We start from the raw sequence: 11,804 nt of genomic DNA, 5'->3' as shown, positions 1-11,804 counted from the left end.
TTTAGTATGGATTTTCATAAAATAATCCGGATTATCCATTAATTGTAAAAAAAAGTCGCTTAAGCGCTATACATTTTTCCATTTTAATGTAGTCTCCCAATTAAGATACATGGAAGAGAATATTTCGAAGAACTCTATTTAAAATAGTAATCGGGATAAGCATAATTTTCAACAAAATAATTTTGAACGACTATGTTAAAAACACTTTTGTTGTTTTATAAATTTACTTGACTTTCTTAAGCAAAATAATATGACTTGTTAGAAAAAGTACTTTTGATGCTAATATACGATTTTTTGTTAAGTTTAAAATCCTTAACAGTCTACATATTACATACTCCCACGTTTGGAAAGATATTGTTGTAAAGTAGATTATTTATATTGTGTGTTTGTTAGCTAGAGGGAGCTGCGGGTCGTGATGTTGCCGTTAAGATAGAAATATTTAATAATATAGACTCAGAAAGATCTAAAGATTTAAAATAAAGTTTTCTAGTAAATTCGAGGGTAAATAATATATGAGAGATTTGGAAGAAATAGAAGAAGACAGAAAATTGTTTCTAATCGATAAAGTGAATCAGTAAGTTTGTTTTTAGTAAAGTATTTGGGTTTGTGTTAGTTATCACGAACACTGAGTTATTTTACAAGCGATCTTTACCTTACGTCATCTTTCATGGCCGTAAACGTGGTCCACTACTTAACACAGTATTTAAATTAAGTTTTCATCATTACGTGGACTAGACATTAGTCGCCGATCTTTATCGGAGTTTAGGTCTTATAGACCTTGGAGAGTCAGGTGCATTTGACTTTTCCTTCCCCCCTTGATGGATGGTAACTGGTTTCTGGAGAATATTGTTATAATTACTATATGAGAGTCAGGGTATCCCGCACTTACTCTGACCTCTTTCAGGGCGATGACCCTGTATGTAATCGCAGTAATATTTCTGTGAATAAACATATTTTCTCTTTATTCATTATTGCGAAAGTTTTGCATATGGCGAACAGTTCCACAACTAGATTCACATTTTCATTAGTTTTACTTACTCCCCGAGAGCATTACACATAGATACCCTATTAATGCTGTATTAGCAGCTTAAAACTAATGTGAGTTTCTTAATCTAGTGTATGGTGGCCTTAGTAAGTGCTTATTTCGAATGTACATATTAATAGGTGAGAGGTACTTGGGTCTATCTTCACATCATGTATGAAGTAGCGATCTAATTCGCATAGTAGGTCACTTTTATGCCTGTTTTGTGCAAAATGCTTTAGCGAATTATGTAGGAGTTTATCGGAGGGGGTTTGTAAGTTTGCATATTTATGCATAAATTCTGATGAACTGGGTTTTGGTGTATTGTAGCTAGTAATGAGTTTTGTATGGTTTGTAATTTGTTAATATGTTTTGGTGCTATATTTATCCATGCTGGGCATGCATATTCAGTTACAGGTCGTATATATGTTTTGTACATTTTTATTATGTTATCTGCTGAAGTTCCGTAGTTTTTACCCGTTAGACTCATACCATAACTTGTACGTTGCCAAACTTTTTTGAGAATATTACCTATGTGATTATCCCACGTTAATTTAGAGTCATAGGTTAATCCTAGAAATGTGGCTGAAGTTTCTGTCTGGAGAAGGGTTCCATTCGTATATAGTTTAGGTGGATCTTTTTTGTGTTTTATTTGTCTTGTAAGTACTACCACTTGATTTTTGGGGACATTTGTTTTAATTCGGTATTCATAGCAACATTCCTCAATATTGTTTAATTGGGGGTTGTAAGTTTGTTGTTGCTATTGATGGTGTGGGCACACTCTTGCAGGCTGTAACATCATTGGTTAATTGTGAGGAATATCCTTGATTTGGATCTTTTAGGGGTATATTGCAAACGTACATGATGAATAGGATAGGGCTAACTACCCTTCCTTGAGTAACACCTGGCTCTGGGGTAAATTACTCCGAGAAGGTTCCTCCTATGTTAACGTTACACTTTCAGTTTTCCAGAGAGTTAGATAGTAAGCGAATACTTCCACGCGGCAGTTCCATTTCTGACATACAGAACCTTAGACCATTATGCCAGACAGTGTCGATTCTGACATACAGAACCTTAGATCATTATGCCAGACAGTGTCGATTCTGACATACAGAACCTTAGATCATTATGCCAGACAGTGTCGATTCTAACATACAGAACCTTAGATCATTATGCCAGACAGTGTCGATTCTAACACACAGAACCTTAGATCATTATGCCAGACAGTGTCGATTCTGACATACAGAACCTTAAATAATTATGCCAGACAGTGTCAAACATCTTCTCAATATCGAGAATGCATGCGACAGTGCATTCTTTCCTATTAAAACTATATGGTCTATATAAACATCTAAGGTAATGCACTCATTAGTGGTGGTTATTTCCACTTCTATTACTGAAAAACATGATTTTTATATAGTATTCCTCTGTTTGAGTCATTTATATTTAGTCTGTTTTTTCGTATACTTCAGTATCCCTGTATGTTAAGTCTATTACTTTTATATAGACATGTTTCACTTATTACTAATATCTGGTTTAACTTGTTTGGTGATGCCTTCGATGTCACGTTTCTTGGAAGCAAGTGCACCTTGGATGTTGATATGGTGAACGATGAATTTATTTTAATGAATGATCCTGTAATGGATGTTATAATTTGTGGTAGATGTGTTTTAATGTTATGCATTATTATCGTAATTGTTATGTCTACGCTTCTTTTTGTTTGTGTCGGTTTGGTATATTCTGCTATGAACACTGTGGATATGCTTTTCAAAATGATTATATGTTCTGTTTTTTTTTTCACTATTGGTATTCTATTTGTTTTTTTCTGCTGCCTTGATGTTTCGTGGTTTTACATATGTTGGTAGCTATTTTTGTAGTTTTACGTGTGTTCGTGGTTGTTTTTGTGGTTCGTCTTGCTGTTGGGCTGTAGTGTTTAGAGTAGAATCATATGTTGTCTTTGATTGTTCTTGTGGTGTTGGTAGGAGCGGCATTTTGATTTGTTGCTGTGTTGTATTATTTGCTTTGTCTTTCTGTGATGTGGGGTTTTTGATTTCATAGGTACGTGTCTTAATGTTTCCGAATTTATCACATCCCTTGAAGTTAGCAGTATGATTTTGTTCTCAGCTGTAGAATTTGGGGTTTTGGTGCAGTGGGTAATGTGGTGGTCCCACGCATCTGGAATATGCATTGAGTTATTTTCATCTAATAATTTAAAAGAACCCGCCAACAAAAGAATATTACTCCTTAAATTTCTGATCTTATAGATTTTTTTAGTTTAATGATTATGTTAGTGCAAAATAATTAGCCTGTTTCTTCTTTACATAGATATCTGATTCAAATACACAACAACTGTATCATAAAACTGCTTGTGTGTCTGTGTTTTTTTTTGTCTGTCCGTAACGAAACCTATTATCTCTACCTCTGATTCTTTCTGGGGTTCTAGTATGGCCCGGAAGAATCCTAAAACCACTTACTTTGTACATGTTTCATTTCTCACTTTTACGAGTCTGACAGCCATTTCAGTTTCCCCCTTGCTACTGTCAGCTAGTGAAGCACACGTACAGCCGTCCCACTATAATGGGTTTGAAATAAATTCCGCGCGTGTACATTGCTAGTCTTGCTGAAGGAATAACCACTCTTAGTACTGTTATTTCTTCCCTAGAGAAATCCTTAAGAAACGAAAAAGAGCATTGTTTAAAACTAGGACGTAAAATTGTATACTAGAAAGGTATTAAATCGTAAAATTACGTGATTATTATATTTAAAAAGTCACCCAAAAGCAGAGAACCGACCGTCGGTTTAGCGTGAAGCTAGAGCTTTTAACGCTAAAATTCGGGGCTCGAGCCCTGCGTTTGTCATAGAAAAGATAACCTATGATGTAACTTTCTATTTAAGCAAATAAACAAATAGCATCAGCGGAAGTATTTTTTAGAACTGTCATGCTAAGCTATACAAATGGTATTTTCGCATGCTGATCTCCAATCTTGAACTAGTAGACTAGATGGAAGGTAGTTAGTCAACAGTACATACCATCAACTACTGAACTAATCTTGTCTGACCAAATACTGGGATTTGACCGTTACTCTTATAGCGAACGCACAACCACAAAATGCGGAGTGTATTTTTGTGGTAACAGAGAGCAGCTGAAAGAGATCGTGACATAGAAGGATGAGATTAAACTGCGGTTAAAGTTACTTGATACTTAAGTTGTTAACAAATACATGAGAACCACGGAACGATATCAATTTGTTGAGCTAAACGATCTTATAGCAAACGCACAACCACAAAATGCGGAGTGTATTTTTGTGGTAACAGAGAGCAGCTGAAAGAGATCGTGACATAGAAGGATGAGAGTAAACTGCGGTTAAAGTTACTTGATACTTAAGTTGTTAACAAATACACGAGAACCACGGAACGATATCAATTTTTTGAGCTAAACGATCTTCAGCGCATGGACGTGCCATAAACATTCCTAAAGATGTGACAGCAGAGGATGACATGCAAGTTCTAAACCAAACGTTCTCCTTGTTTGAAGTATCGGAGCTCATTGTTGCAATGATGAGAAACATTCATAAACATGATTACTTGGAACAAATAACGGAAACACTAACAATATGATTTAAGTTACATGTTATTTCCTTGGCAGCTACTTCAGTATGTTTTATGTAATTTTTATCATGACCATATGTATAAATAGTTACAACATTACTTGGAACAAATTTCCAAAAAAGCGCAACGTTTTAGTTTAACGACATGACGAGTAAGTTTTCTAGCTTCGTACTTCAGCTGTAGGTGCGTTATGAAAGTGACAGCCAATTTTGTTATTCAAGTCAAAGAGTCAGTATTTTCGACTGACTTATCTGTGACGTTGATCGTAAGTGTGTGGTTGATGTATCTATAACATTACTCCTGAACAGTTGGTTCGATGTATCTATAAAGTTATTCCTGTACAGTTGGTTCGATGTATCTATAAAGTTATTCCTGTACAGTTGGTTCGATGTATCTTTAAAGTTATTCCTGTACAGTTGGTTCGATGTATCTATAACGTTATTCATGTACAGTTGGTTCGATGTATCTATAACGTTAATCCTGTACAGTTGGTTCGATGTATCTATAACGTTATTCCTATACAGTTGGTTCGATGTATTTATAAAGTTATTCCTGTACAGTTGGTTCAATGTATCTTTAAAGTTATTCATGTACAATTGGTTCGATGTATCTTTAACGTTAATCCTGTACAGTTGGTTCGATGTATGTAACGTTACTCCTGAACAGTTGGTTCGACGTATCTATAACTTCACCCATGAACAGTTGGTTTGATGTATCTATAACTTCACCCATGAACAGTTGGTTTGATGTACCTATAACTTCACCCATGAACAGTTGGTTAATGTTATAAATACAATTGGTTACTGTATTTATAATATCACCTCTGAACGTTTGGCTAATGTATTTATAACAATACTCCTGAACATTTGGTTAATATATTTAAAACATTACTCTCGAGCACTTGGTTAATGTAATTATACCATTACTTCTACTTCCGAGCACTTGGTTAATGTAATTATACCATTACTCCTGAACATTTGGTTAATGTAATTATACCATTATTCCTAAACATTTGGTTAATGTATTTATACCATTACTCCTGAATATTTAGTTAATGTATTTATACCATTACTTCTACTCCCGAGCACTTGGTTAATGTATTTATACCATTACTTCTACTCCCGAGCACTTGGTTAATGTAATTATACCATTACTCCTGAACGTTTGGTTAATGTATTTATACCATTACTCCTGAACATTTGGTTAATGTATTTATATCATTACTTCAGAACATTTGGTTAATGTAACTATATCATTACTTATACTTCCGAGCACTTGGTTAATGTAATTATACCATTACTTCTACTTCCGAGCACTTGGTTAATGTATTTATACCATTACTTCTGAACATTTGGTTAATGTATTGATAATATTACTGTTGAACATTTGATTTATAACGTCACCCCTTAATTTTTGATTAAGGCATTTTTCTATTATCGCTAAACATCTAATTGTTGTATGTGAGATTACAACAACCGAGTCATTAATCTATTTTTCTAAGTACACTCTATGTTCGTTATCTCTGTTATGTTATTTCTGTGCACCTGACTGTCATTCTGTTAATGTAAGAGTCATATATCTGATATTGTGCTTCAACATATACAGATAACGTATTTATACAATACTTCTGTAAGCAAAACTTTGATTTATCTATTGGTTTTAAAACACTTAACTAATGTTCATATTCGTTTATTGATATAATCATTCGAAACATTTAACAATCCGAAGTCAAACTAGGTACCTATTGTTTCCTTACCTGACTTTGCTAGAAGATACATCTTTACCCGCAAATCAAATACAATAAATCCCCGCACTTTCTACAATAAATTGACCTGCTCCTTCTGCAGAAGCAACAACGGAAGGTCAGGTTATCCTAGCGGCATCGATTAAAAATAAGCCATCCATCACAATACATACACGTTTTTCAACTTGAGCTTCTTCATATCATTGTAGATAAAGTCGTTAGACATCTGTCAGTAACTACGAGAGCTAAATAAATGTGCCCCGAGTAGTTACCATAGTTACCTTCTCCTTTAATCTAATTATAAGTCTAAAGATACTTTGAACTTACCATAGCTATACCTCTCTCTCTCTAAATTTAATTTTCCAGTTAAAGGCTCGTATAGAGTATGACAGAAGTAGCACCCCATCTCACGTGTCTAAAACATGTATTTAATCAATATCAAGAACTTCCCATATATTCCGTGTAATTACAGTTAACTACAAGACACCGTCCGATCCGTTCACGAGTGTTGTAATTAACACATATATCGGTTTTCTACACCGAAAACATACGAAGAGCTATATATCACACGTGGAGGGTTACTTCCGTCACAACCTATAGTTCACACACTTACTGCTTTCGTTATAGTTTGTTTTACATACTATTCTCCATAACACGAGTATTCTTAAAGCAAATTTTACCCGGAGTAGAAGAGAGACAAAGGAAATTGTGAGTGTGAATGTATATTTACATTATACTTATCACAATAAACCTGTAATTATGAACGTGTTGTAATTCTACATAAACCAAAAATAGCACAGTTGAGAGATTTTTACCGAAGAAATAACCGTCTTTGTTAGGCATATTGTCATCGAAACTTTATAATTTCTACATTCAATACGTCATATCTTTGATATCTATGTAGGTGTGCAGAAACATTTGTTATTTTCTCAAGTATAATGCTACATTCTAATTTTAACTAATGCAGTTAGAAAACTAAAAATCACCAAAACCTCTTTCTTTCACAAATTGTTATACGAAACTGATAATATTATCAAAATTTAAATGTGTGTATATATCAATAGCAAATATTAGGGGAGATGAAAAATAAAATTTGTGAAGATAGCAGTCGAAATGTGTCTTAGTTTCTAAATGTTTAACAAATTCAATAATTTACTAAGATTATTACGGAGTCCGGCATGGCCAGGTGGTTAAGGCACTCGACTCGCAATTTGTGGGTCGCGGGTTCGAATCCCTGCCACACCAAACATGCTCGCCCTTTCAGCCGTGGGGCGTTATAATGTGACGGTCAATCCCACTATTCGTTGGTAAAAGAGTAGCCCAAAAGTTGGCGGTGGGTGGTGATGACCAGCTGCCTTCCCTCTATTCTTACACTGATAAATTAGGGACGGCGCAGATAGCCCTCGTGTAGCTTTGCGTGAAATTCAAAAACAAAAACAATCAAAAACAAACAGGATTATTACGAGACTTGCAAGAATGGATAATTTGTTTGAAATTATTTCTTTATACTAAAACATAGCAGAAAAAAAAACTATCTCATAAAAAAACCATACACTTAGCCTTGACATTCTAGAATATACGTAGAAACACTAAATGTACAACATTTTTTATTCGTTATTCTAATAGTATTACTGAATATTCGTGAAACTATGTGAATATCCGATTGCCTGTTTGTTTTCTTTTAGCATTGCTGTAAAAGCTACAAAGCATTATACATGTAAAACTGTTAAAAATGTTCTTTTCCCAAAAGGAAATCAAAATTAACAAAAAACATATATCTGTCTATTCTCACTTTGTCTGTCTGTCTATTTAGAGAAAATAGTGATGACCAGATTAAGTCTAAAGAACTGAAACACAAAAAATAACATTTGCTGTAAGATATTATATATTACACTTTTTATTCCAAATGGACATTTGAGAACTACGAACAAGTGTTAAAAAATGCAAGAGAGAGTTATAAGCTTTGTATGGGCTAATCTACGATACACTATTCAAATATTAAACACTTTTGCGCATGTGTTTAAAAGTACAAAACTTTGGACTATTCGTGAAAGTCAACGTGACAACTTTTCTGAAACAAACACATGCAATAAGTATACGAGTAAATAATATAAAGTGTTGTTCAAATTTATATATATATCGAGTTTTATAGATTAGAACTATATCTTAAATTCATTTTCAGGAAACTGTAAGTCTTAATTAACTAAAAATAATTCTTATTATTTATTGATCTTGTTCAGGTTACAAACCAATACACTAAAGTCACGATGGTTTAATTGCACTATAATCAAACGAACAAAAGCCTCTAAATCAAAAGTTTTCTCTGGCAGTTAATTAAATCACCCAATCTGTATTTATCGTGATGCGTATGTATTACACGAAGTGCCGAGAAGATAAAGGCATTAACTGAATAAATAACTTTGATTCGTGACTAAAGTATTAAATCCATGTAAACGAAGTTTTGTGTGGCATATTGATCTATAAAACAAGAAATTCAGGGACGAGAACATCTCGTATTTTAATAATGGAATAAAAACTAAAAACATTTAATTGAAGAAAATTACATTTATATTTATATATATACTGCTGTTTTTTAGTTTTCTGAAACGATATTTGTCGTGTCAAATTATATTTTCACAGTGGTTGATTAGAAGTTTTTAGTATTGTGTTTCTGTAAGTAAAAGTTCAAACAGTCTTTTATTGTGGTATCGTGTTTATACAAGTAAACACCCAGACAGACCATCTCTATGGTATTGTGTTTCTGTAAGTAAAAGTTCAAACAGTCTTTTATTGTGGTATTGTGTTTATACAAGTAAACACCCAGACAGTCCATCTCTATGGTATTGTGTTTCTGCAAGAAAACGATCAAGCTAGTCATTACTGTGGTATTGTGTTTCTATAAACGCTCAAGCTGTCCATCACCATGGTATTGTGTTTCTATAAACGCTCAAGCTGTCCATTACTATGATATTGTGTTTCTATAAACGCTCAAGCTGTCCATTACTATGATATTGCGTTTCTATAAATGCTCAAGCTCCCATTACTGTGATTTTGCATTTCTATAAACGCTCAAGTTGTCCATCGCCGTGGTATTGTGTTTCTATAAATGCTCAAGCCATCCATCACCGAGGTATTGTGTTTCTAAAACCGATCAAGCTGATCATCACCGTGGTATTGTGCTTCCATAAACGCTCAAGTTGTCCATCGCCGTGGTATTGTGTTTCTATAATTGCTCAAGCCGTCCATCACCGACGTATTGTGTTTCTAAAAACGCTCAAGCTGGTCATCATTGTAGTATTTTGTTTCTATAAACGCTCAAACTGTCGATCGCTGTGGTATTGTGTTTCTAGAAGTTTGTTTGTTTGTTTGTTTGTTTTTGAATTTCGCGCAAAGCTACACGAGGGCTATCTGCGCTAGCCGTCCCTAATTTAGCAGCGTAAGACTAGAGGGAAGGCAGCTAGTCATCATCACCCACCACCAACTCTTGGACTACTCTTTTACCAACGAATAGTGGGATTGACCGTCACATTATAACGCCCCCACGGCTGAAAGGGCGAGCATGTTTGGTGTGACGGGGATTCGAACCCGCGACCCTCAGATTGCGAGTCGAGTGCCTTAACCACCTGGCCATGCCGGGCCGTTTCTAGAAGTAAACGTTGACACTGTCCATCTCTGTGGTATTGTGTTTCTACAAGTAACAATTCAAGCCGTTCATCACTGAGGTATTGTGTTTCTACAAGCAACGGTTCAAACAGTTCATTACTGTGGTATTGTGTTTCTACAAGTAACAGTTCAAGCAGTTCATTACTGTGGTATTGTGTTTCTACAAGTAACAGTTCAAGCAGTTCATTACTGTAGTATAGACGACCACGTATGAGATCAGTTATTCGTTACTAACATGTTACTTATCAACTCACTGCTGACTTATTTAGTGTCATTCAAAAGCTGCTTACCTAAAAACTCTGTTTGGATAAATTTGAATTAAAAAATGAAGTAAATGTATATATTGTTTATTTCAAACTAGTGAGTTTACATATTGTTTATTTCAAACTAGTAAGTGTACATATTGCTTATTTCAAACTAGCGAGTGTACATATTGTTTATTTCAAACTAGTGAGTTTACATATTGTTTATTTCAAACTAGTAAGTGTACATATTGTTTATTTCAAACTTGTGAGAGTACATATTGTTTATTTCAAATTATTGTAAACAATTAGTTATTTGGCGTTAGGATTAGTAATTTAATGATTATTGAAAAAAAAAGGGTCATTGAGACGTAAGGTCATTGAGACGTAATTCTATTTAAAAAATGATTCCATGTAAGGTATTTATGCCATCACTCGATCGAACATAATTTGAGTTCGTATTCATAACGAGTATCACAACTCTCTCGATGGAGTGAAATATTTCATCTGTTAGCCTTGCAAAAACAACACCATCTTCATCTGTCAAGTCTACCTGATTGGAGAGAATGTCCACGAGCTTTCTTCCAGTCTCCCTCCTTGCGCATCAGGTCCAGGGTTATTCCATATGAGAATTTACTCTCAATAAAAACATTTGTAGTATCGCTGTCCGTGAAAAGGAAGAAGCTCAGTTTGATACACTATGGTGGTACCATACTGGGCGTTTTTAATTTGAGAATTGCTAGGGACGTTATCTTGTAATGTATCGTGCACCTGCTTCAACTTCAACGCTGCATCTTTGGACTTTACTGTGCCGTTAGTTTCACAAAATATTGAAACTAATGATTTCTTATATATGATTCCAACCCCTCGTTTTGAAGATAACGATACTATTGTGTCCATTTTTTTCTTCACGTTTCGCTGCCAGTGCAGCAATTAATTCACGAATCTCCGATTCAGTTGGCATGTCAAATCGATTGGGATATCTTCGAATAAGTTCGTCCCCTAATCCAACCTGAACCCACGGTTTGGCTTGATCGCTATACTTAAACCATCACATTAACAACCAGATATAGAACATTTCAACCATGTTTCATTGCTACATCGTTTTACTTTACATTTACAAGTTAACCTCTCCTTGTTGGCTCTCATCTCGGGTCCAGCTACGGGTTTGGTCCAGCGAACTAGTCTTCATTTTGTCTAATTAAAACACCCCAAACCTTTCCGGAATGACTTTTTTGTATCCACATGAAGATGCCGGGCTGGCTCGTGTGACAGGTTTTAAATTATAATAATATCATATTTATCTGGAGTGGTTGATTAAAACATTTAACTATGAAATCAGTCAGATTCCAGTTAACGAAAGATCACGCGTGATTTAAAATAAGCCATTCCTTTGACTTCACGGATGCAACTATATATATGTTTGTGCTTTGTTTCCAAACAGAAAAAATATATTTTAAAAAGATTAGAAGATCTGGTTCGAATATCAAAATTATACAAAAAACCTGGTTGAAAACTGAAGGAT

This window comes from Limulus polyphemus, unplaced genomic scaffold (genome assembly GCF_000517525.1).
Source record: "Limulus polyphemus unplaced genomic scaffold, Limulus_polyphemus-2.1.2 Scaffold556, whole genome shotgun sequence".
NCBI lineage: Eukaryota > Metazoa > Arthropoda > Merostomata > Xiphosura > Limulidae > Limulus > Limulus polyphemus.
This window is presented reverse-complemented; position numbering follows the sequence as displayed.